At 39.8% G+C, this 27434-nt stretch overlaps 1 protein-coding gene across 2 annotated transcripts in view; it reads left to right on the forward strand.

The window, feature by feature from the left end:
• Window positions 1–5071: 5071 nt before the first annotated feature.
• Rapgef4 (Rap guanine nucleotide exchange factor 4) overlaps window positions 5072–27434 on the forward strand; it is a 222015-nt gene continuing 199652 nt past the window's right edge. For both annotated transcript variants that reach the window (XM_077798824.1, XM_026389508.2), the window contains exon 1: window positions 5072–5160. The gene's annotated coding sequence lies outside the window, so the exon portion shown is untranslated. The remainder of the gene's footprint in view (window positions 5161–27434) is intronic.

Here is a 27434-nt window from a genome sequence, read left to right on the forward strand (position 1 = left end):
AGGCTGAGAGCAATGGAGGGATCCAGAGAGGAACTGGGTCCAGCAAGGCTGTCAGAACTCCCACTTTGGGATGGATTGGGAGTACCAGGTTACTAAGGCTGAGACTCAGAAGGAAAGAAACCAGTGTTTCCTGCTCAGGAAGGAACTCATTATTCCAACTGGGTCACTTAATCAGAGTTGGAAAAGCTGAAATGTGGGTTCTGTACTTAGTTCCCCACTTATGACTACTTTAATTTCTCCTAATGGTTAGAGATTGGTGCCCCAACCTGGGAAGGCTTTTATCCTCTGGGAGGGTCAAATGGACCCAATACTGGGATTGGAGGATTAAGGAGAACAGTGCTAAATGTTTCCTATTTCCCTGGTGATTTTTCATTGAACAGATAGGTTGGTGATTGAGCAAAGAACCTATGTATAAAATTAACGCTGATGTTCCCTCTGAGCCTTGGCAGACTGAGAAGTATGTGGGTAAAGTGAGGGGACTGACTAGTTGCTGGTCTTTGCTCCTTTTCTTACTGGGCCTGGTCTTGGGCAAGTTATTGAACATCCTAGAGTCTGATTTTGCCTAACCTATAAAACAGCAAAACTAATACTGACACTGCAGGATTTTCTTAAGAGTACAGGTTGAGCATCTAGAATCCAAATCCTAAAATGTTTCAGAATTTGGGACATTTAGGAATTGGGATTCTACTACTGACCTTGTGAGACAGTTTGCAGTCAGTATGTGGTTCAGTGTTTATAAACTTTGTTTCATGCGCAAAATTATCAATTCTATTGTGTAAAATTACTTTCAGCCTATATATTCAATGCATGTATGAAACAGAAATGAGTTCTTTGTTTAGATTTGGCCCCCAATCCCCAGTCTGCTTATGATGTATGCACATATTTCAGAACCTGAAGAAATAGGAAATCTGCATCACTCTGGCCCCAAGCATTTCAGATAAGGGATGCCCAACCCGGATTGCCAGTAAGAAGGTCCACAACTTATTAAGCATTTATTTTGGGCCAGGTACTGTGCAAAACAGTTTAAATACAGGAGCTCACTTAACTATCTTGAGGAGTAAAGAGGCACCATGGTCAAGATACATGGCACCGCATTCCACTTGTATGCATGCAGGACCTGTGCATGCTGCACGGCAGGACGAGTACCATGAAGCATCAGCGGGTGATTAAGGAAGGAGGTCTGTGATTTTGGAGGGAGGATAAGGAGTGATCAAGTGGACAGAGTTAAGGATAGCTGGATCAGACCAGAGGAAGAAACCAAATGACATGTGAATGACATGTTATAGGCCATTTTTTTTTTTTTTGAAAACCCATCACTCCTAGTTCTATAGTGGAATTGAACTTGGGAGGCCAAACTTGTTTCCCTGCTACAATGAAGCCTTCCCATGTGTCCCCTGAGGGAGGCTGCACTTAGGCTGTGTCTGATGAAGGCAGTAAATGGTACTCTGGTCTCAGTCCCTGTCACAGAAATCTCTCTGAGAATGCTGGTTTGGTTCAGCACCTTCCCCGAGGTCTCAGTGCAATTTTGGACCCACAGCCATCTTGGCTAACTATCCTCTTATTTGAGGTTTCCCAGAAGCAGCTTTGGAGACCAGGATTGAGCTGAATGTCGTTTTTTTGGAGACAGGGGGTGTGGCAAGGGATTGGGGGCAGTGTACAAGGAAGGAAGGAAAGCCAGGGGTGTGTTATAAGCGTGTTTCCTCAGTGGTCAGTGGTTTGCTCCTTCAGGGGACCTGCGAAGAACTCAGCAGGTCAGGGAAGCTGCGGGGTTAACCCCCACTGCCTTGCCTCTGTGCAGGAGGGCGCCCCTTCCAGGTGCTGGCTGGCTGGCACTCTGCCCTCAGGCAGAGCTGTGAAGTAGACTTTCAAGGCGGGACCCTGTAGGCATGTATGGAACTGTCCAGAAAGCTACCAACGACTTCTGGGGTGGAGTTGGGGGATGGCAGCGTCTGTGAAATCCACCGTCAACCTTGAACATTCAGATTTTAAAATTTCCACTTCCCATTTGAAAGTCCTGAAAAATAAATCACCACCTTGCAAGATAGAACATCCCCGCACTGCTGTTCCAGATTCCCTGGGTTGGCGCTGGTTGCTTTCTTTGGTGTCACTGAAAACATTTTCTTTCAGATGGTCTCTCTGAACATTAATCCACACACGAGCAGAAAATACAAATGTTCTGCTGAATAGTCCCTATTAAATAAGTATTGAGATGTGAGCAGACCTCTGGAGTATGTGTAAGCTTAAAAGAAGTCACCCCGGCTACATTCAGCCACAGATCCTTTCAGCCACAGGCGAGGGCAGGCATCAAGCACACCTGCAGATTCTGACCTGTAGGGATTGTTCAGCATGCACACGAGAGGAGTGCTCCTTCCACCCAGGCTCCCTTCATCCTGCTCACGTGTGTCCTGCCTTCCAGCCTGCGTACTGAGCAACGTACACTAGTTCTGCTAAATGAGAGAACATTCGAATGTGAATATCTTTGTTTGATAATTTCTTTCTAAAGCACATGCAAGACCCTGCGTGGGACTGCATTGTAAATAGCACCAAGCAGCCATGGACTACAAGGACAGTCGCTAATCTTTAGAGTGAAAATGTTTCCTAGCTCTTTCAGCTTTTCCCTGTGGCCACTTGTCCCAGTGCCCAACCCACACATCCCCAATCCATTCTGGTTTCTAAGTAAATTTGTCCTAAACGTGCTCTGAAACCACTGTTAAGTTTGAATTTGCAAATAACATATCTTTTTGGAGAGGTTTTTCCATCCTCATTTCAAGATCATATCATATATTTGTTTTGTTGTTGGTTGTTTGTTTAGCAGGACCCAAGAGCGAACCCAGGGCCTCTCCTATGTTAGGCAAGTGCTCTACCACTGAGCTGCACCCCCAGTCCTAGACCATATCTTGTAATCTGTGGCTCCCTATGCTTAAATTTGAGTGGATTGAGTGTGAAGGAGGAGACAGGGAAAGACTGACTGCACACTCAGTTCTGGTAGGAGAGCTTGGGTTCCTGAGCAAATGACCCACTGTGGCTATGTCCCCATGGGCGTGGGCCTCTTGTTCCTTACGGAGGAGGCTGGGACATGATGAAATGCTATAAGCGGTGCAGTTGGAAATGCTGTCATGAGTAAATTTTGTTATACATGATAAAGTCTGGGTAAGTTCAGCCCTTCGGAGAAATTCCCAGAATAATTCCATTTTCTGCACTCATGGTAGCGATATAGGCTGGTGTGAGTTTCCTAGCATGTCTTTCTTTGTGTAGCATTTGGTGACAAACTACATGTATCAGGGATGAGAGGTAGGAAAAGAGAAGACTGGTTGATCCATCCACTCTACAACTAGCTCACGAAGAACTGAGATTGTCATCTCTCTTTTGCCTTATACTTTGCTAATAACCTTAGAAATCTAAGCTATGTGAATCATAGCAGCAGTAATACTTATGATCTAACCCTCTCAAGTTTTAATGTAGAATTTAATGCTGGAAAGTACAAATTAGGCCAAAAGAATTTTTTCTGAAGGGTTCAGTTTGTAGTAAAATGAACGATTTAGTGGGAGCCTCCAGGGAACCTGCTATTCTAGAAAATCTGTGAAAGCCTGCGACTTATCATAATCTACTTGTGTTCTTACTAGAATTTGAAAATTACTCAGACATACCCAACTTACTGAGTATTGATGTTTCAGTTCTGGGCCTGTTTTTCTGAGTGAATTTATTTGCAATTGTCTGTCTGGAAAGTATATTAGCAGCCTATTCTTAAAACTTCCCCTGATCTTTTATTCTTTTCTGAAATATTATTGATTTTATTTTCCCGAACCTAATTTCATATGCTAATATCTGTGTAGTAGCAATTTTCCATGGTTCAAGAAACTGGATTCTTATGGGCATTTGTCTTAGAGATGTGATTACAGAGGCACTAACTTGATCTTAATATCATTTACCTATTATCGTGTATCAGATGCATGAAAGGAAAACTGTTCCTTCTAACTCAGAGGATCACCCTTGTGTATCTTCCTTAATTTATAATGCCTTGCAAAATTAATGTCCAGATGATTTTGAGTGGCTATTTGCATTATTTGAAACTAGTTAGGATTAATTCCAAACATTATCACCAATGTTGCATGTAGGGAGGAAATTTCTTTTTTAGTACTCCTTATGAAACTTCTGAATCATTGATTCATGCAGTTTGTGAACTAGCCACAGTATTTCAGATACTGTTTTTACTCTGTCGTGGCTGCAGGAGGCAGCATGATACAAAAAGCTTGTTATCTATAGTCAGACGTTGTTAGAATCTGGCTGTACTGCTTATTTACTGTGTGAGCTGGGGCCCTGTGAACCCACCACTGAGACCCTCAGTTTCCTCATCTCTTCAAGACAGACAGACACAGTGTCATCCCTGTTCCAGTTTCCTATTTAAACATTATAAAGGCATCCTTTCACTGAGAAGGCCGAGTTCATCTTCACTGGGTTTCTGTCCTTTTCTTAAAGCAGATAGAAGTTGCAGAAGATAGCAAGACTATTGCTAGCAGCTTTACTTATCATAACACCAAACTAGAAACAACCCAAATGCGCAATAGGAGAATAGATAGGCAAACAGTGACATGCCCACACAATGGGAAACTATTTACTAATAAGAAGAAAGAACTATCGATCCATGCAAGAACATGCACAAATCTTATAGACATTATATTGAACAAAAGTCAGACATAGACAACAGCAATTATTTGTCTCCTTTTACTTGAAGTTCTGCAACAAGCAGAACTCCTTCAGGTTAATAGAAATCAGGTCAGTGATTTCCTCTGATATAAGGATCTCAACTGGAAAGGGGTAACAGGAGAACTTTTGGGTCTTGATTTGGGTGGGGAGCATGCCAGTGTAGGCATTTGCCAAAATGTGCAGTGAATGGTACAATGAAGTTGGGTGTTTTATTTTGTACAAATTATATTTAAATTCAAAGAAAAGACAACTCACTCGCTCATCTGCTAAATGTTGAATTTTCTAATGACCGTTTTTGGTGATTCTCAGGATGCGGTGACCATCTGCACCCTGGGGATTGGGACAGCCTTTGGAGAGTCCATTTTGGACAACACGCCCCGCCATGCGACCATCGTTACCAGGGAGAGCAGCGAATTGCTCCGCATCGAGCAGAAGGACTTCAAGGCACTATGGGAGGTGAGCCCCAAGGCTTCTTTGTCAATTAATACAGTTTCAGATGAGAACGGGAGTTGCCACATGGATAATGGCATTACAGTCAGGCCTTAATGTGTTCTGTTCTGAGCTGGTAGATGGAATTTAATTTTCAAAACTTGTTTTTGAAATGAGTGAATGAAAAAGCCATTTTGACACAAGACATCTTTTTTTTTTAATTTAGTGCTTGCTCAATTTTCTGTAGTTTGACATACCTTATAATTATTTCTTGAATGACCATAGAGCGTTTTTATGTATTTTCTCCCTCCTATTCTACAGATGTATTCTTAACCAGGGAACAAAATACTTTGACATTTTCTTTTGCATTTTAAAAATTATTATTGACATGTTCCCCCGGGAAAGTGGAATGAATGGGGTTAACATCTGCTTCATTTAAAATGCTTTTAAAAATGATGTGCCCTATAATAAGGTATGCGGAATGGAGGTACATAAAGATGTCTGGTTACTTGCCAACTTGAGGATGCATAGGTGCCTCAGCAGTGGGGGGATGCCATGTGTCCTGGTAGCTTTTGCATTTACTGATGCTTCCTGGTATATCTCAGGGCGCGGTGCTCATTTACAAGGAGTAGGGGGAATAAATCATCTTACATGCCGTCTTGGCAAATAAAGCACTTATAAAGGCCCAGCTAAGCTTTGCATCTCTGACACTCATTCCTTTTCAGTTCTTTTAGCTTCTGATTTTAACCTGTGGCTGCTCCTTGTCTTTGTCCAGGGCTCAGTATGTCCAAGAGTTAACCCGTTGAGCCGGCAGGCTTTGCCACTTGTCCCAGTGTGGCTAAGATTTTAAACTTGATCTAAAAAGAATTTTGTGTAATCAAATAGTTTCCCCCAGAGCCAAACAAATGATGGATGCATTAGGGGGGCTCAGCTGCAGGTGAATGAGTGACGCTGGCCTTGAAAGTCAGGCAAAGCCTTGGAAGGCCTTGGTGGTGAAACCTGTTACTTTTATTCTTGGCACTAGTGAATAAATTGCAGGGTTACTTGTTTGAAATGTTTCTCTTAGAAAATATTAAAGATCTCCCACGGCTCTGTAAAGTTCAGAGACAAAAGCTAGTTTTAGGAAGGAAAAGCAAAAGTCGGTTTGCATGAGGTGTGTGTGGAGAGGTTTTTCCGTCAATTAAAAGGGACCAGGCTTGAGGCAAATAAGCCATTTCGTGGATCTTTCATTTTAAAAGGTAAACTGAAAAGTCTTTTTCAAAAAGGGAATTTGGAAAACTGGTGTAAGGAGAAAAAAAAAAAAAAAAGACTCCTACCTGCCACGAGGCTCCGTCGCCTCTTTTGTCTGGGACGACTTGCTCAAATTGCTTGATAGAGGGTGGTTTGTGGAAGTATTTAAAAATGTATTTTAATTAGGAGCCCTCAGTGCTGTGAAGCAAGTTCTTGAGAAGTTGCTGCCTAGGAACATTAAATTTATTAAAAGTATTTTCAAACAAAATTTGCAAAGAAGAGTGCAGGGGGCACGGGCGCACCCCACTTAGCTCAGCAATCTTTAACCTCCAGCTGTCTTCACTTTGTTTTGTTCTGAGCTCTTTAATGTGAATGATAAACATCATGTATTTCATCCTCAGTATTCAGCATGTATTCCTCCCAAATTAGAGTATCCTGCTACATACCCATAATGCTAGTCTCTACAAAACTAATGATAATATCCTAATATCATTTAATACCCAGTCTATATTTCAATTTTTTTCAATTGATCTTAAAATATCTTTTATAAGCTATTTTTTTTTCAAACCAGGCTCCAGAAAAAAGCGTGCATCATATTTGATTGTTACATCTAAATCTCTTTCCTCTCTCTGCCTCTCTTGTTTTTCCTCTACCTTTCTCCCTTTCCTTTCTCCCCTTGGCATTGACTTATTTAAAAGATCAGGTCAATTTCCCCCAAGTTCAAGATTTATATGAGTTGTTCTCATGATGTCTTCTTTTACACCTTTACCCCAGGTTTCCTGTAAATAGAAGTTAGGGCTAAAATCTTAATTAGATCAATCAAACATTTTGGGCAAGAAAATGTTAAGGGTGATGCTGAGGGTATCAGGAGACTCCTGGTAACCCGCTTGCTCCACAATTGGTGGTGGTGCTTGATCCCTTGGTAAGTTGTACCTGAGTATATCTTAAACCGTTTTCTATAGGTGTTTCCCTTAGAGGAAAATTATTAAATGGAGACATTGATATTGAGGACTGTCCTTGCTCTCTAAAACCTTACCATGTGTTTCGCAGCTCTGTGGGTCCAATCCCTCAACTGAAACCTCAGAGCTTGATTTCTGCTCTCCTTTGCCGCTGACTTTAGTGTGCCAGGGGCAAGTTTCAGAGAGCCATTTAGTACTCAAAAGGATGGATAGTTTTCAGTGTGGCTTCTTTTACAGGAGGAGGACTGGATTCTCCAAGGAAGAGATTAGTCCACATACCATACTTCATTTCATTTGCCTGTCCTTGCAATGAAGTGCAGAGTATGAATGAGATACTCGGTCAACGTGTTCACTATTTAAAGTTCACAAACCACCCTCAATCACTTATCTCATTATCTAGTGACCTGTTAATCAGAACTTTTTTTAATGGCTATGCTTGTGCATACATAATCCCAAGAAGATGTATAATTCTAAAGTACCTTCTGAAAAAAAAAGATTGATATTTATTTTACAGTTCATTTATACAACAAATGCAGAGTATCTCCTGTGTGTTAGGTGTCAATAAACAAAACTGACAGATTCTCAGGGCAGAAGCTTCTGCTGTACGTGGAGGAGACAGAAAATAAAACAAAGCCAATAATATAATTTTGGAGTATAACCTATTGTCATTAAGTGAATCTTACTTTCGTTCTTTGAATCTTTGGTGATCTATTGTTGGCATATATAGCTCCAACTACAAGCAGAACGTGTGATAGCCAGACCACCTGTTCCTTGACTGTGTCAAATAGTAGGTTTTATGATTCAACCACCCATCACACTGGTGACATCTGCTAGCAATATCAAAACCCAAGCTCATACCGTCAGCTGAAATCTTAGATCTGTCAGCCACAGAGCAGGGAAGGATCGTGAAGGCAAGGACTGTGTCGAGAAGGCTGATGATGTTCTTCTAGATCCAGGTGGCGGCACCACTGAACCGTGAGATACAGAGAGAAGGTGGCAGCAGAGTGGGTAAGGTGTCAGAGTCAGGGCTGGGTCAGGGGTCCAAATTGTAAAAATAAGACAACATAAATTAACTGTGGCCTACATTTCCATGTTCATCTCATGTGACTCTTTACTTTTGAGGAATGTTATATTTAGCTGCATACACATATATTCTTGATATCACTTAGAGGGGTTGAAACCTGAAACACTCCCATCAGGATTCTGAGTGACTTCTCACTGAAAATTATGGCTAATCATTAATAGGTAGTATAGTCAAAAAAAGTTCTTTCATAGGCTGAGCAAAGCTGTGTTTGTGTCTTATGCTTGGGCTGTGATGGCGGCACAAAGCTGGGAAATTCCCATTTCCTCCCAGGCCCAAGGCAGGTTACTCAGACTTCCACAGGTTTGTACTCAGAAAGCCACACATGAGGTTTGAAATCCTTTTAAGTTCATCCCAAATATCTCTTGCTTTATATAGTCTATTCTGTTGTAAGTCAATTAGGGAACACCTAGTTTTTAAAAAAATTATTGTCATATATGTAACCAGAAGCATTTATTCAATGATCTCTGCAAATACCTCAAAAACATAAACATGCCCTAAGATATCACTGAGAGGGCAGCTTGATGCTTATCTTTTACTCGATATCTTTCCTAGTGAGAACTGCTTTCTTTCCTCCTCCTTTTCCATATTTTAGTTTTCAATTTATGGTCAGATTCAGAGGTAACGGTGTTGGTCCCTCTTCAAGTCAGGTCATGCTTTCTTAGCTTGAGTGAATTAAGGTGGATTTATTCAGAGTTGGTCCATGGCACCTCCCTCTTCTCTTGCCTCTTTGATAGGAAAACTTGTAAATATTAACCAGGGTATAAAACATCTCATTTTTCAGTAACATCTCAGGAGGGAGGAAGAGCTAGGGAGAGAGGAGAGGCGAGAGACTGGAGGAAATGTTTCTGTATTACATCCAGAAGAGAATTAATTTGAAAGTGTTGGAATACCATTTTTAGTTCTTGAGACAATTATAATTTATAATTTCAACTCTGACACTAGTGGCATTTTCTGCCCTTAGTGAGGAAAGCTAAATGGCAAAGTGGTTAAGTGGAGGCTTGGGAATTTAAGCCAGTTATTAATAGTTGATCCAAGATTATGGGTATGTATGATAGATGGTGGCTCTTGGAATAAATATAAAACTGATTTATGATCCAATTCCATGAATCTCTTCTTAGCATATGTAGTACAGGAGGGTTTCTGCTGGCTTAGAGCAACAACAGTGAGGGTTTTCTTTCTTTTTTCCTTTTGTTTTTTCTTCCTCCCTTCATATCTCATGTAGTCTGAGGGTTCTTTCAGGTTTTCGGCATGTTTTGACATCTTTATGTGGAATCTTTCATATGCCTGACATGAAATGACGTGAGGGTCCAATGTAATCAGGGAAGTAGACGTGAGAGACAGTCGCGGTCAAATCACTATCCAAGAACTAGCAGTGTACCGCCGGGTTATCAAACATCTCATTCTATAACCGACACTGTTTCAATCGCATGAACATCATTCTGGTTAAAAAAAAAATCCAATACTGTGAGTCATGTTTGAACATGTTCAGAACAATATTACATATTGATGAATAAATTATTTGAAAAATATAAAGATTGGAGTAAAATGACCTGTGTCACAATAAAAGTGTTTCTTCCATTATCATTGTTATGCAGACATCTCTCAGGACACTCTTGTGATTTTATTTGAATCGGGGCAAAACATGTCACGGAGAACCAGTGCTTGGATGTAGTAATTGGTATAGCAGAATATATTCCCCAAATGTGTTTGTAATCTCAGTATTTATTGTCACTGACTGAAAATCTATTTCATGCTTTATGAGATATAAAACTGAATGGTAAAAATAAAAGGTATACATGTTTGAAAGCAATTAGTAAACAGGTATTTCTAGGAGTAATGAATGCTTTGAAGAAATATGTTTACATCTCTCTCTGTTTCCTAATTTTAAGTGTCTTTTTTTTTTCCTAGAAGATTCTACCAGATATGTTGGCAGTTGTGAAAAGCTTTTTAGTTGTTTCTGTTTATTGCTTCTTTTAGAATAGATAGGAGGAAAGGCCCTCTTTCCATTAATAATTTTTCAAGCCACTGGGAGAGTAAGAACGGACAGCAGCTCAGTCGTTGCTGCTTTTAAAAACCTTATTAGAATAATATACCTTCCAGAGACATCTGCTCCTGCTTGAATAGGCAGGATGATCTCTCTCAGTGGCTGTCAGAAAAATGAAAGCCAGATACCTACAGCAAAATCTCAGAGCGTAAGTATCTCAGGAGTCCTCTGGGTGGTGGGTTTTATGGCTTCATTGAGCATGCTAACCATTTTGGCTTGTTTCCCTTTTGCATTCATGGTAGGGTTGCCAGGTGGAATAGTGTTTCCAGTGGATGTTTAGGGCCAGGGATATTGAGGCAGGACCCCCTGACTTTCCTCTTATTGCCTCGGGGACGCACACTTCATCTGAAGAGCATCAGAGCCCAGAAGGCAAGGGGCCTGAACTCTCCCAAGTCAGAAACCTCAGCTAACTTTTGGCAACTTTGGAACTTGTACTGTGAGGGTTACTTCCCAGGCCAGAAATTTGCATCAAAGGGCTAAGAAAAATACATCCAAAAATAAACATGAAAGCCAAGACTTGGTGCCAGGAACTCCAGCCACACACATCCTGTTGGCTGGTTCCCTGGTCTCTCTACTCACAGCTCTGATTCTTTGAAACTAAACGGAAGCCTGATCCGATGACTTGGACCTCATGTCAGCATCTGGGGCTCACTCCTCTGTCTTCAAGCTTTTCCGTGGAGTGGCAAAGTAATTCAAATGCAGAAAGAAAAGGAGTGAGATTAATAGGAGTTAGCTAAAGTTTAAACATAGGAAAAAAAAAAAAGGAAGTCTTCTCTCATCACCTTTGACTGCCTCAGCATTCCTGGAAAACCTTCAGCTCTGTTACTCTCTGTGGACCAGAGGTGCTCAGTAACAGATGTGAACAGGGGACTGCCGGGGATGAAGGCACGTTTGCTGCCCAGATAAAGGGTAGCTGTTCACTGGATGTCTGAGAACTTTGAGAGACAGGAAAAGAGGGACGCATGCTCTACAAGGTCAGACGAGTCTTTCTGTTCTTCTCTGTTCTTCCGTGAAGGATGGGACAGTGGGGACATGGTACCTGTCACGGTTTACCTTCGGTTGGAGGAATTATGCTAACATCTCTGGCTTTTCTAATTATTTTCCACCAGACCTACATAGGTACCCTGGCACTGCCATAATTTGATTTCATCTTTGTTTGTGGGGTCTGTGCTGTGGGGGTGGGGGGTGGGGGGAGCTTATCTTTTTCTGATAGTGAAGAATGTTTATTTAGTCTCATGATCTTAACTATATTTCTAGAAGAGAAATGTAGTTGTCCATAACTAGGCAGAATCATATCTATCACATCAATATTAAATATATGTATCTATCCAGTGACATATTTGAATGGCATATATTAAAAATGAATTTTGGGGCCAGGAACAGATTGAGTGTGATGGTATTTTACCCTCTGGGTGCCCAGGGGAGGGTATCTTGACTGTAGCTCTCAGATTATGTGAAGTCCTCAGTGTTTATGAAAATTCTGCTGCATTATTGATAACTCAAAGCCCCAATGGCTCCCCAAGCAATGATCTCACTGTTTCTCAGAAGATGATCAGGGGGTCTGAATAGATCAAGGCCTGGCTGGCAGGTGCCAGGATGCCCAGCTGCTGCCCAGCATGCTGGTTGTGACCAGTAGTCGTTCCTCTTGCTGAGGCTCCCTGGAGGTTTCATTTCAGGAGTGTGCAGTGGATACTCCGGTCTTCCGTTGTGCCAAAAGGTTCTGTGCCTCCTCATTTGCCAGCAAGCTGGGCAGTGTGCCCTTCCAATGGCTGCTTGCCTCGCTCACTTCTAAAAAGCTCTGTCACACACCACAAGCATACTTGGTTCCCACCACGGAGAGGTGCAAAAGCCACCCTGTCTGCTCCCCTGTGGTTTACAGTGTAGTGGATAAGATAGACCAGCATATGCACAAATGTACTCTGGGAAAGATGTGTCTGAAGGTCATGGGGAGGTTTATTTCTAGCCAGGGTTTTGTTTCATATCTACAAAAGAGCTCTGCTTCAGAATTCTTTTGCTGTTTATCAGAATCCCAAAAGGGTTGGGGCCAGTTAATCAAATGATGGCATTGGCGGCTGCCTTGTGCTGAGGGAGGGGCAGGGCTCCTTCCTTGTGAGTCCTCTCTCTGCCCTCTCCCCCTCCTCTGTGGGGCCCCAGGCAGTTTAATCAAGGAGAGAGTCATGTGCTGCATTTCCCCAGGCCCAGCTTTGTGTGGTGTTTGTTTTCAGTCATCATCTGGAGAAATTCACAGTGAGGGTTCATGGGACCCCAGGCAGAGGCAGTTTAATGGGAAAGCCTCTAAGAACTTAAGACTTCTAGAAGGAACTCCTGGTGTGGACTGGTGGCTCTCCTTAAGCTCTTTATGTGTAGAAAGCCCTGTGATGGTGCGACTTTCCTGCTCTTGTGGGTCCAGATTCCTTTTGTGCATCAATTCCAGGCTTCTGTGAGAGGTGAGAGGGCTGGGGTGGTGTCTGCCACCAAGAAAGAAATAGCAGGAAATTTGGTCACCATGCTGGCCTCTTAGGTTCCTGCAGTCTTGACCCTGGTTGATATCCCTGACCTCACTCAGTGTTCTGAGCTGTCTAGCCCAAACCAAGGAATGCACGGCAGACCTTCCACAGGCCATTCATGTGGTTGTGTGGTCTGGCCTGAAATGCTGATCTATTCCTGGTTTAACCCAAATTTGTGGGATGACTTCCTGCAGCGCTCTCCAGCCTCCTGGGCCATCTTATTGTACAACAGAAATACCATGACTTAAATCTTACCTCGAGGATTGGAGACGGTCAAGGTTAATGCCCATTGATTATTTATATGCCTTAAGTGTTGAAAAATACAGTGTCTCCCTCTCTTTTGGTTTGCAAATGAAAGAAGCCACAAATTATGTGAATGGGAAGAATAAAATAGAAGGCAACAGTTCATGTTCTATCAAACTGTAGACAGGGAGAAGAACTTTTTGGTATCTTTCATTTTTTGTGAAAGGGTTGTGGCTCACTATAGAGCACCTGCCTCTATATTGTGAGGCACTGGGTTCAATTCTCAGCACCACATATAAATAAATAAATAAATAAATAAATAAAGGTATTATGTCCATCCACATGTCCAGTTATGTCCAGTTATAGTTCTTAAACTGATTCTACTTAGAATTACCTGGAGGAGTTTTTATTTTTTTTTTTTCCCTCTCATGCTTCACTCTACCTAAATCAGTGAATTCTGAATCTCTAGAAGATGAGGTCTGGCATCTGTGACCTCTTAAAGTAGCCCAGGTGGGTCTGGTGGGCAACCAGGGCAGAGAGCCTTGTGTTCCTCTGTGCTTGCTGGTTCAGCATATACCTGGCTAGCCTCCTTGCCCCTGGCTACAGCTCTGTGAGGGATCTGTTTGCTCCTTGCTAGTCTGTGTTGAATTTCCTAGTGTGTTTTCAAATTGGGGTTTCTGCCAGATTTAAATAATAATGGCAATCATGTGGGAGAGATGAGCATTGGGGTTTATTCAAGGCTTTCTGAATTACAGCTTGCCTATGTCGTGTGAAAATAAGTTGCAAGAACATTGTCTAATTCCTCCATCCTACAGGCACACTCTCTCAGTGCAATGGTGCCAATTTCCATTAGGTAGTTCCTGGGAACCTCTAGGCTTGCCCTGGTGAAAGAATGAGAATAAAAGAGGCAAGTCTTATCTTAGTATTATAATAAAAAGAGTTTTGGATTCATGGATCTTCTGAGAATTTGGGGAGCCCACGATGTCCCTGGTCTGTACTTGAAGAACTACTTCTCTAGGATAAGTTCCCAGAAAATGTATAATGTTTGATAAACATGGAAACTTTTCTGACTCTTATGGAGTTGGGGGTCCTTAGATCCTCCTGCCTTTTGTGAGGACTGAACTGGGTTTGGATATCCTTTTTTTTTTTTCCCCCTCTGAGGTCCTCTTCAAGCCCCTCCCAAGACCAGCCATGTGCTGGCTGGCTGTCTTGGAGCAAAACCTTGTAAGAAGCTCAGAAGTGGCAACCCAGAGAACTGAAGGTTAAATTCTTAGTGAAATATCCCTGCTTCAGGTCTGCTAACTACTGTTTCTGCTGTGCTTTCCTGGTCTCTTTGTCGAGTCAACCCAAGATCCAGCCCAAATGCCACCTCCTTTAACATCTGCTGTCACCCACATCAGATGAATAATATCAGGGAAGAAATAATGGCCGCTCATTCACACCTGTTGCTTCTTGCAGGTCTGTTTTTAAAATCATATTTTTCTTTGAAGGAAAGACTGGGAGGAGGCTGAACTTCCTCCCGAGGAGATGAAATACACATGATCAAAAAGAAAATGACCAGGGCCTGGGGTATGGCTCAGCGGTTGAGCACTTGCCTTGCACGTAGGAGGTCCTGGGTTCGATCCTAAGTACCACATTAAAAAAAAAGTGAAATAAAGGTATTGTGACCAACTATAACTAAAAAATAAATATTAAAAAAAAGAAAAGAAAATGACCAGGGCTGGGGTTGTGGCTCAGTGTAGAGCACTTACCTAGCATGTGAGAGGCACTGGGTTCAATTCTCAGCACCGCATATAAATAAATAAATAAAATAGAAGTATTGTGTTAATCTTCAACTAAAAAAAAAAAAAAAAAACCAATACTTAAAAAAAATGACCCGCTGGGCGTGGTAGTGTAAGGTACCGGCGAACGACAGAGGAAGAGACCACCAAGAGACGGACTCATGCAACAGCAAAAGGGGGTTTATTGAGGATCCAGCGAGCTGGGGCTCCAGGCTCACTCAAGAAGGGAGAGCGGCCAAGAGCCCTGAGCAGGGGTTGAGCAGTGCTTAAGTACACTTTTTGGGGAGGGCGGGAACTTTGCATACATCAGAGCAAATCATCATGAGGTTCGGGAAAATTGAACAACAATTCTCAAACATGATTAGTCCATTCATTGGCGGGAACAGGTCGGGTGGGAGTGATAGGTCAGTCCTAAGGAGGGGGATACATTCACACTGATTGGTTTGGGCCCTGAGATGCCTACGTGCCAAGCTGCACAGGGTCCAGGTTATTAAACAACTAAGTGGTCAGGGGGGATTAGCTAATGGGCAGTCCTGGGAATTATCCTAACAGCTACAGGAATTTCAGGCTTTGAGTGCAGTTTAGAAACTTTACAATACCCAGTCCTTTACATTTTAACTTCGGTTTCTTTTATCCTTTCAGTAACACATGCCTGTAATTTCAGTGACTTGGGAGACTGAGGCAGGAGGATTAAAAGTTTGAGGCCAGTCTCAGCAATAATAAAAAAGGGCTGAAGATGTGACTCCGTGGTTAAGCACTTCTGGGTTCAATTCCTGGTATGAGAGAGAGAGAGAGAGAGAGAGAGAGAGAGAGACCCATGATCAAAAAAGGAAGATAGGTTGTTAGGGAACTTGATATCTGATTGGGAGATGGGGATCATCAGGAAGGCCAACACCTACATTTGCTTCGGTTCAGGGAAGATTTAAGGTCCCCCAAAACTGGCAAGGAAGTTGGAAGCTAAGGGGTCCTGGCCTGAGACAATCTGAAGCAAGATGTTGAAAGTGACTTCAGAACTGACCCAGAGGAAACTAAGGACTGTGTAGACACACTCGGGATGCATCTGGTTTCTCCCAGATTTAGCCTCAGGTCTTGATCAGTTGGTGCATCTCACTTTCAGTGAGGTCTCTGTGGACGCTGCAGGGCAGGAGTTTACCGTCAGGCCTGGTCCTCAGGTAACAGAAGTGCTGCACATCATTTATTTTCACCTGTTCCTCCATAACTTGGAGGAATGTTCCCTGAGGAGCATCCCACTGAGGGACTCATGACATGATCAAAGGGCCTGATCTGACTAAAGGACATCATGGTCGTGTGGATTTCACATTTCATGGTGGGTCTCTGCTTTTTAAAAAATTCTTTCCACATTGTTTTTTATTGGTGCATTATAGTTATACATACTGATGGGATTTACTGTTGCATATTCATACATCCACAAAATATAACAATATAATTTGGCCAATATCACCCCCCAGCACTTTCCTCCTCCCACCCTCAGGTATCTATTTTCTACTGATTTTCCTGAAATTCCCCCACTCCTTCCCCCCTCCCTCCTCTCTTTCACATATGAGAGATATGTATGACTCTTGACCTTCTGAGTTTGGCTTATTTTGCTTAACATGATGGTCTCAAGGTCCATCCATTTTCCTACAGATGAACTAATTTTATCCAATTTAGCTTTCTGTCTTCCAGAAATATGATAATTCATTTAGTCCATGGCAGTCAGGTCTACGTGGAGCATCAGAAAAGAGGATAGACTCACAACAGGTGCTTTTAATTTGGGATTCATAACCCTGGGGAGTTCATGAACCAGCTATTTAACCTTTGATATCTTTTATATGTATGTGCATCTTTCTGCAAAGAGGGGCCATACCCTTTAATCTGATAGGGGTCTGTTACTCCCCAAAAGATTAAGAGCCATTTTCTGTAGAATTAAAAGGTTATAGACCAGATTAGGTAGCCTATTCCCTCTTCATGGGAGAGAGAACTGAAAATTGACTCTCATTTTAACATATCATTATAGGATTTCTCATGGAGGGAGCAGAAACAGAAAATAGTTGTCGTCAGGCTTTAAGGCTTTGATATTGGCATTTCAAAACTTTTTGTCATGGAAAAAAAGTTAGAAAAATGTGAACTTTGAGGGATGGAAACAAATACTTTATAGTTAGAGGTTCTATGCCCATTGCAAAATAAATATTTCTAATTTATGAATCCACTGCCCCACGAATGCTCACTTAGGCATTTGGTATTCAGTTTCAAAATGACTAAACTACAATAAGATGTTTTCATAGAAGTGTGGATTTGTATTCTCAGTTCTCCTGCCCTTCCCCCCATGTCTTCCCCCCCCAAAAAAAACTGTCCACATTTAACAATTCCAGTAAAGCTAACTGGACAACCTCAGACAAGGGTATTTTAAGAAATTAACCATAACACAGCCCATTGTGCAAAGCAAGAATTCTGTTTTTATTTTAAAGAAATTATTTAACTTATTAAGACTAGGTAATAAATGCATTTGGTACAAAATTCAAAACATCCAACAGAGTATATAATAGGAAGTTCTGCTCATCAGAAGTAGCCTCACTGGCTTCTTCCGTACAGTATTTTTTGCTGAATATTGTCTGAGATTGGCTTATTGGGCAAGACAACATTGACTTTTCTCAACCTCTTGAAAAGGAAAATAAGGTGAAAAGATTTAAAACTATTAAGACATTTTGAGTCATGATTTTTTCACGCAGATTGACTCTAACATACTTGTAAGGTTTTAGTTTGCTTGTTCCTGTTGGTTTACTGTTTTATTAACCCTAACAAGTTGGACATTGTATAACATTATCCAATGTCTTAAATCTGAGAACATTTTGTAAAATGTGACTTTGTTTCAAATAGAAAATCAGAATAATCCATTTTAATTTGTATTTTTTAAGAATTAGCCAGACAAATGGGGGCACAAACCAATAATTCCAGCAATTTGGGAGACTGAGACAGGAGGATTGCAAGTTTAAGGTCAGCCTCGGCAACTTAGTGAAGCCCTAAGCAACTTAGTAAGATCCTGTCTCAAAATAAAAAAGAGCTGACATTTTCTTCAATCATTGCCCAGGTCCTGATTCAATACATTTAGCTATTTGCAATGTTGATTCACAGAATCGAGTCTCAAAGTTCAGCTGCTTCAGTGTCTCCCAAATTTTCTAGCTTAAACTCTTTTTACTTTTATATACTTTCTAAAAGATACTTTTAGGAATTGAATCTGTGTTCACTTCTGAGTGGTTTAGTACCACAGGAGAAAATGTATTACAATTGTAAAATATTTTAGATATAACACAAGAAACAAGAGATATTTTAAAATGACTTCTCATGTATTCACAGCCAAGCTTCAAGAAAATTAATCAAAACTTCCTGTCTTTCATCTACCTTTCATTTCTGCACAAGTGACTATTTTCTTCCATATAATGTTTATCATTTCTATGTTTCTTGATGTCTTTTTTTATACATGTGCTATTTCACTATTTTCAATGTTTGAATAAATGATTTTTTGAAAAAAATTAAAAAGGGCTGGGGATGTGGCTCAGTGGTAGAGTAACCCTGAGTTCAATTCCTGGTATTAAAAAAAAATTCAAAGTAATGTGCATGATTAGTAATATATAAATATAAAAATAAAGTTAATGAAAAAGTAAATATAAAAATAATACCTCCTCCAGTTTTAATAAAGCCTTAAAGCTATAGGATATCATGTTCACACCATATTAGTAAATGTAACATGAAAAATCCTTTTTTCATGAATTTTCTGAGAGGTTATCTCTGTAAATAACTTCTCCAGATATTTCCGAGTTGACATGTATCAAGGCAGGCACCCCTTGTGGTGTAGCTGACCTTGCATCCAGGGCCCTTGAGAGAATAAATATTTATGTTGACCATGCAGCTGTCATGAATTGAGTTCATAAAATGGAGTACAGGTTTTAAACCCTGGCATATTCTTCTTGCTTAATCTCATGGCTCCAAGGCTATAAATCAGAACAAGTGTTTGCCTGCAAAAGGAGAGCAGGAATAATACTATGAAATAGTGCCTTTGCTTACTAAAATATTTCTTCGTTTAGGTGCCTATCTTCTTTTGACTGCCCTTTCCCTGGATTTCATTGTTATTTTATTTTTAAAAACACATGTATTGTAATCTGAGTTGAGGGTAACATAAAGCTCATAAAGCTAAGGGGAGAAGAGAGGTGAGGTAAAAAGAAAGCTATTTTTTTAATATACAAAAGTAGGATATATACATACAAAGTTCAAATAGGACACACAAGGCTGACTGTATCATTTGTAGGGGCCAGTGCAAAATAAAAATGTGGGGTCCTTTGTTCTCCCCAGAATAAAAAAATTGTCATCAGTGGTGCTAAAATATTAAGCCTTTTACTTTCCTCTGCATTCTCTCTCTCGACTTGTCATTTTGTTCTTTATTTTCTATTTAATGTTATTCTAAGTGAAGAAAAATCAAAAATTTAAATTATTAGCATAAATTTACTATTTATCTTTCTATGGTGCAATGCCAGTTTTAAATGCAAATATAGGAACATTTAACTTGTATGCAGAATCCCTGAAATTACCTATTTATATTTCTTAGCTTGTACATGCATATGTATTTTATTCTTATCAGGACAGGGAAAGCCATGCATAAAACTGATTCAACTGGTTATATTTCTCTTCTTGAGGCACACCAACACTTTCTCTCAAGCTTACTGATGAGTAAGGAAGGACCAAAAGGAAAAATGGATTGTCCTCTTTCCTTGTCTTTTATGTCATTATTTTTGGCATGTTTGGCTAATGCATGAAAGTAATCAAAGAAAGAATATGATAACGTTTCTTTGCCAATACCCTTCCATTCTGTGATCAAAGCAAGAACAGATTAAAACAGAAAATGAGGCCCCTGTAGCTGGCAGCACTCATGCCCATGAAATCAGCCCTGAGTATAGAAATGCATGAAATGAAAAGTAAAATTCTTCCTTTTTCTTCCACACTCACATTCCCAGCTCTTCTCTACAGAGGAAATTATTTTAATAGTTTCTTCAATAACTTTTCACATTTCTTGAGATGGATGCAGATTAGATATGTAGATATGTAGAGATGTGTAGTGGATTAGATACGACTACAATTCTTCACAACTTTTTCCAATCAGAAGATATAGTCTGTTTCTTCCTTTTGAATCCATACTGATCCCAGAGCATACTTTGACCTGTAAAATTCAAAGACAGTGATTTTTTTTTTTTTAACTTCAAGTATTGGCCCTGCAATACCCACTCTTGACCTCTGGGTGTGCTGACTACATCCTATGAGGACATCTGAGATGGAAAACCATATAGTCCATTCCAGACATTGCAGCCATGGTAGTTGGAACCCCAGAAAAGGAAGTACACCCAGTCCTAACCAACCCTTCCCCCACCCATGTTCACGCAGCTGCCTAAGCAAGTCCAGGGTCACCAACACAACTTCCCTAGAGCCCTCAGAAAGTGAAACATCATAAACCATTGTTCTGAGCTATGAGATTTTGAGTAAATTGGTATGAGCAATAACTATGTAATGGTACATACGTTAAAAACATTTGAACCTTTACACTCCCATGAATGGGATTGCATCATTTGTATGGTCTGTATGTATCTTGCTTTTCTTCATGTAGTGTATATCAGAGAAAGTCCTCTGTCTGGACCCATAGAGTTTAGGCACATTATGAGACAGAGTTTTTTTGTTGAAGGGGTTGCTGTAATTTATTTAACCTATTCCTATGGATGGGCAGAGTTATGCTGGGTTTCATTCTTGTAAACAGTAATGAAAGGGACATTCTTATACATGTATTTTGATGTATTTTGAGGAGTAAGTTTTTACCCGTGGAGTTGTGTGGACATTATATGAAATTTAGAATTTAATAAAGATTTTCTAACTATACTCCAGAAAGCCTGCACCAGTTTACATTGCTCTCAACAGTGTGTGACTAAACTTGTTTTGTTAGTTCTTCAATGTGGTAATTTCAAAGTTTGAAAAATTAATTAGGAGGCTATTTTGTCTTATACTTCTCTATCACTAATCTTAATTAATTCCTTAGTTAAACTTAATACTCTAATTATTGTAAGAGGTTAAACATTTAAAAACATTTCTTGATAGTTTTAGTTTTTAATCTGTAAGTGACTAGTTTAAGTTCTTTGTCTAGTACTCTAATGGATTGTATCTACAGTTCTAAGATCATAAAAGCCCTTTGTAGATTAAAGGAACATACCCCCTTTGTCATATGCTTTTAAATATCTTTTCCAAGTTTTTGTTGGAGATGTATTCTGTGAGCAGAAATATTTCCTAGTTTGCATAATGGTTTTCTTTTTCACTCATTGGTTTTTCCCCTTCAATCTCTGTGTTCCAGTGACACTTCCCTAAGGACATTTTGCTATTAAAGCAAAACTTTAAAAAAAAAATCATTTCGTTGTTTGCCACTCCTCCTGGAAATTATTTTAGTTTACCCATTTAATGTTATTTTTATCCTTTTGCTACTGGAGAGATGGTACTTCAGGAAGCCAATCCCAAATTAGTTGGTTGCTGGAGCTGTTGGCTACAAAATGCGGTTCCCAGCAATAACTCATCCTTATCTATTTGGGGGAAATTAAAGGGAAGAATACATTTTTAAATGATATCACATGCTGTTTTTCTTGGCTAGATCAGTGGCTTAGCTGTTCAGGACGTGGTCTCTTAGTCTTTTTATGGATCAGAGACTTAATGGGACTGTTTTGTAGGGTTGAAAATGCAGAGACCAGGTAATTCTGCCTTCATGCCTGGATCTGATCATTCCCAGGTGCTCAGTGCATCACCCCTCAATGGTCTGAGAAAGTCCGGATATAATCATGGAAGATATCAGAGGCAGCTTCAAAAAACTGAGGGGTGGTAGACTGAGAGGTGGATCCAAGATCAGGTGCAAAGTGTAAAGGTAGAGAAAAAACTGCTCTTGATTTGGAGATTGATGGGACCATGGTGGTCAAAGGTGCTGGTGAACAGCAAAGCAGAGCTGGTGAGCCCTTCTAGAAAAGCTCAAAACACCAGTGATTCTCTTGTCAATAAATAAATGTCTATTTGTTAGAAACAAACAAACAAACAACTTTTAACATCTTTGAGACAGGATGAGAGGCTCATTCTTGACTCAGGTGATGAAGTGTTTATGATAATTTCTTAAGCAATTACAAATTGTCTGTTTTTCTGAAAATTGGTTGCACATTGAAAATGTTTTATTTGTATTTTTTAATATTTATTTTTTAGTTTTAGGTGGACACAATGTCTTTATTTTACATTTATGTGGTGCTGAGGATCAAACCCAGTGTCTCACGCATGGTAGGTGAGCGCTCTACCACTGAGCCACAACCCCAGCCCCATTGAAAATGTTTTAAACACTAATAGTAAACATAAAAAGAAAAAAAATAGATTGATTTTCAATAAAAGAAATAATTAGACTTCTTTTAAGCATCAAAATATTTTTGGAAGATATGTTTATAAATTATTTTGTGTTTTTCTCCCATTTTTCCTTTGGTAAAATATTAAGGTTTGTTTTCCTTAGACATGATGACTGTGTCATCCTTACAAACTTAGGCACTTATTTTGTGCTTCAGTCATCTGGTGCCCTTTGAGGCTTCTGAGCTGTGTAGGAGTTTGTGCCCCACAATAAATGGCACCAGAGCATCACAGAATTCTGATGCTTTTCTGTTTTTCTCCTGGCTCCAAGTTGCCAGCTCTTGCTTTACACTAAAGTCAGCATTCTGCACCTAGACACCCTCCTTTCCCCTTCTAGTGCTTTATCTCTGCTAAAGGCTGGGAAGCTACAAGGCAGGCTTTTAAGCCTGGTGTTTAAAGCAAGAGTAAAGATACCTAAGGGGGTGAGTCATGCGTGCTCACAGCAATGCCATCTGCTACCTCTAATGTGTGAAACAAATGCCACATTTATTTAGGTGGCTCAAGGGACTTACTTGCAGCTCTTATGATCAGATCAATTAGGAGATGCATCTAAGTGGCCTCTGGATTATCAGTATGTTGATGAAAGTGATTTAAGTCCTTATAAAACATTTCTACATTGTTCACCAAATTGCAAGCATATCCAATACTATCTAAGTTCCTTAATAAATAAAGAGGGCACTTTCTATGGTAGCAAGCACATGACCTAGTAGGTCTCCAATGTACTTGGGTCAAACTGAGATTTTTTTCTTCTTCATGGCTATGTGATATTGGACCAGAAATTTACACCTCAATTTTCTTACCTATAAAATGAGAAACTCAAACATAGCTTGCATAGTTGTGGCGTGTCTGAATATCTAGCCCATGGGTAGTCATTGAGTAAAAGACGTTCATTAAATAATGACAATTTTAGACACATGTAACTTGAAAATAATTTGAATGTTTTATTGGTATAGATCATTAGAATATATTCTCAATATTTATTTTTTGACTGCTTTTCATTTTTGATAATTTTTAAAAATTTGTTATTTTTAGTTATACATGACAGTAGAATGTAGTTTGATATATCATACATACATGGAGTGTAACTTCCCAATTTCGTGGTTGCACATGATATGGAGTTGCACTGGTAGTGTACTCCAATATGAACATTGGAAAGTTATGTCTGATTCATTCTATTGGCTTTCCCATTCCCATCCCTCCTCTCTTCCCCAACATCCTTATCCAGTCTGGTGAACCTCCACACCTCACTATTCTCAGTTTTTCTGATAATAAAAATCTCTTATCCTTAATGATACATAATAAAAATATGCAATTATAAATTGCTAAAATATTTTTAAGTAATAAGTATCTCTTAATCATTTCCATTTCCAATTCAGAAGTCAAATTCTCAGTGACAGTAGAAGACTTCAGTCACCAATGACTTAGGCCTAGCCAATCTTTCATTTCTTTAAAGCTCCCAATTGGAAGGTGAGTCTGGAGCAAAAGAGGATGAGACTGAGCATCACTGTTCCTGACTCTTTCCTGACTTTCCACCCACCCCCTTCCTGACTTTGAATGACCTTCCTGGCCACTCCAGATCTTCCAAAAAGAAGTGGGAGATGAGGTAATTTCTGACTCATTAAAATGGAAATGTACCCTCACTTCATAAAAAATCTCTCATCTTGATGTAAACTCAGGCTTATCTTTTAAAATGCAAACTGATAAAAGAAAAGAAAAGAAAAAAACCCACACCATCTTGGCAACAAAGATTTTCACAGTAGCTTCCTTGGAGTGCCAAAACTTCTCATGCATGGACATGTGTGCCTGCATAAATATGTACAAAACACACCCACTGCTTACATCCATGGATGCCAGTGTCACTTCCAAAATAAATGCCACAATACACTGAGAGGAGTGCAGGTCTCTGTGCTTTCAGGTGAAAGGTCTGTGCTTTGAGATGACCAGCCATCACCTGAGTATGGTGTTGGGGGAACAGCCTCTTGGTTATAGCACATGATGTCCCTGACGTGAGACTCTGGAGTAAACTCACAGCCCTGAGCTTCCGCTCCAATGCTGTGATTAAACTGCTGTTTGGGTGTTGCCTGGCAGATGAGAATAATAACAGCATCGCTTGGGTAAGAAGGGTGTTGTCCCAAGGTGTGGCGTCCTTTTGACTTCCTCCCCCAAATGGAGTGCTTCCTGCTTTCCAGCTGAGGAGTGAGTCATGTGAAGGGATTTGAGGATGTGACACCGGGGACCAGTCAGGCCATAATTATTTGGATGGCACAGATGACAAATCTGCTTTGGGCACACTTCTCATCCAGGTAGAGCCGAGAAGTTGTAAGCAGGGCTGGCAAGAGCTCACGCTGAGCCTCTTCAACCTGAGTCCTGTGGTGTTTTCAACAACCACAGCCACAAAGTCATGTTCACCGGGATTCTTACTGCAGATCTGAACATCCTGATGGTTATTTCAGTACCATGTGATTTCTGGCATTTTTAGAATTTATTCAGGTTGAGAGATGGATGATGCGTTTGGTAGATGCCTGAGATAGACCTATGGATGTGCTTCTAGTGGCACACAGAAACACATGGCCAGCAGGACAGTCTTACAAGAAGACTCCCCGGGGTTGGTAAGGAAATGGCTCCTATTCTGCATTAAATTGTGTTTTTATAGAAGCTGAACACTAGAATTTATTATATGTCAAGAGCCATGGTAAAGTTGTATATGTGTGTGGATATATACATATAATTTTGCTGAATGCTAACTGTGACCTTATAAGGTAATAATAGACACAAAAATAACAATATATCTAATGCTTACTTCACTTGTCCTTATACTAAGTAGGCAATTTGTATAATTTGTCTCATATATTCCTTTAAGCAATTCTGGCCTACTCAGTAAGGATTATAATCCCATTATATAAGTAAGAAAACTGAGACTTAGGGAAATTAAAGAACTTGCCCAAAGTTGTATCGCTAGTAAACTGAAGGAATTAGGATTTCACTAGCCCTGTCTGACTTCAAAACTCATGATTTATAACATACCATCTTATTCTTTTGTGATCAACCAGTATCCATAACAAACCAGCAACCAAACACACTAACAGACCCATAAATTAGTAGACAAAACCTCAGTTTCAATCTCTTTGAATAGAATATATGTGAGAAAAATCCTCACTTACATTCACTTAGAGAGCAATAGCCTAAATGTGATGGAATGTTCCATTTTTCACAATAAGTTTCCATTTTTCATAATAAGTGTTATTATGAAAAAAATTAGAATCGGTAACAATTGAGTAAATTCAACAAACACCAAGTGTCTCTGTGTTGATTATGATTCTCATAAGACGCTGAGGTGGAAAATCAAGATCCTTAAGAAATGAAGCCCCCTTACACAAGAAGTGTAAGCCCCCTTATACTCCTAATGGTTCAGTAGTGCATTGTTTCCTATAAGGAGTGGCCATTGGAGACTCGGCCTTCTGAGTTTCCTAAAGATGAAGTTTGTTTATTTTTCTGCACATATCACTGTGTGAAAGGGCATCCTACTTACAAATGTCTTCACTCTTTCAACCGTGGACTTCCAAGGGATATCAAAATCTTGGTAATCAGCTACCCTATCAAGATGAGCGGGCAGTCTAAATGGCCCTGGGAAATCAAGGCAGTAATCTATTTCCCACTTTTGTTTCCCCTGAAGTTTTTTGTTTTAAAATGAAAAACTTAGACAAAAATGAAGTAAGGTATTATATGAGCCAGCTTTTAGATCTTTGATTTATGAAAAAAAAGAGAAGAATCCAGAGGTAGCTTTGTCTAAGAAAATCTCATGTATAAAGTTAATATCTTAAATAAACTTAATGTTATAAGTCTGCTGATGATGAAGTCAATGTTTAGCTTTTTTTTTTAACCACAGAAATATATGTGGTATAAAAAAATTCTTGCAGGATCTCTGAGTCTGGAGATGATTTTTGATATAATTTGAAGGTATTATGGATCCCAAACACTTTTTCTGCCTTAGGCATTTAGTTCATGTGTGGGTAAATTCCTTTCATTTATTCATTTATATAAAATTTATAGAATATTGAGTATTTACATCATTATGCAAATGAGATATAAAACTTATGGTTATTGGGCCCAAGGAGGTGACTATGTGATTCAAGAGGTAAATCAAGTATTTATATATATGCATACATATATACACATATATGTAAATGTATGTATATGTGTGTGTGTATATATATATATATATATATATATATGATTAAGTATACATATAAAAGTGAAATACTAACATTAAGGGGAAAGTGAATGGAGCAAAAATGACGAAATGATTAATGTCTTCTTTTCTGTCTCCTTTAAGTGCTGAGAGTCTCTTTTCTCTTTAGTGCTTTGCCTTGTGCTTCATTTTTGATTCAAAGCTTTTATAAAATTTTACTTCCTCCATCGAAACCTTTGAGCATGAGAAGAATTATGGTCAGATCATCCTTGGGTTCAAATTATTTGTATGACTTCTCTTCCATTAAGCATCTGTGTTTGCTTTTCATTTGTTTCTGGCTCTGTTCCTGTGAGAGATGGTTCTGGGCAGGCACGTAGCTACTTCTCTGTCTTTAAAGAGAGATTTTCCTCCAGGGGAGAAAGCTGTTCTCTTAACTGATCATGCAGTTCTGGTAGGCAAAGGAGCAAGTGAACACACACTTAATAGGTAGGCAAAGGAGCAAGTGAACACACACTTAAAAATGTTCACTCAATAGAGCATTATATTTCCAGTTGAACACCTGCACGACCCCTGCACGTTAAGTGTCTAATGCACTTAACGATGAACCACTTCTTTTTGGTCTAGTGTGCCTTTCTCTTAATTTTTAGTATGTTGTCTAGTTTACTTTCTGGAATCATGTGTAGTGTTGGGGTGAACCACTATGTAGCGGCAAGTCTTAGAGGACTGAGTGAAAAGCCCATAATGGTGACTGTCTCATTGCAAGACCCATATTTATTAAGTAAATAATTGTGAACAATTTGATATAAATT

Source organism: Urocitellus parryii, chromosome 1 (genome assembly GCF_045843805.1).
Source record: "Urocitellus parryii isolate mUroPar1 chromosome 1, mUroPar1.hap1, whole genome shotgun sequence".
NCBI classification, from domain to species: Eukaryota; Metazoa; Chordata; class Mammalia; order Rodentia; family Sciuridae; genus Urocitellus; species Urocitellus parryii.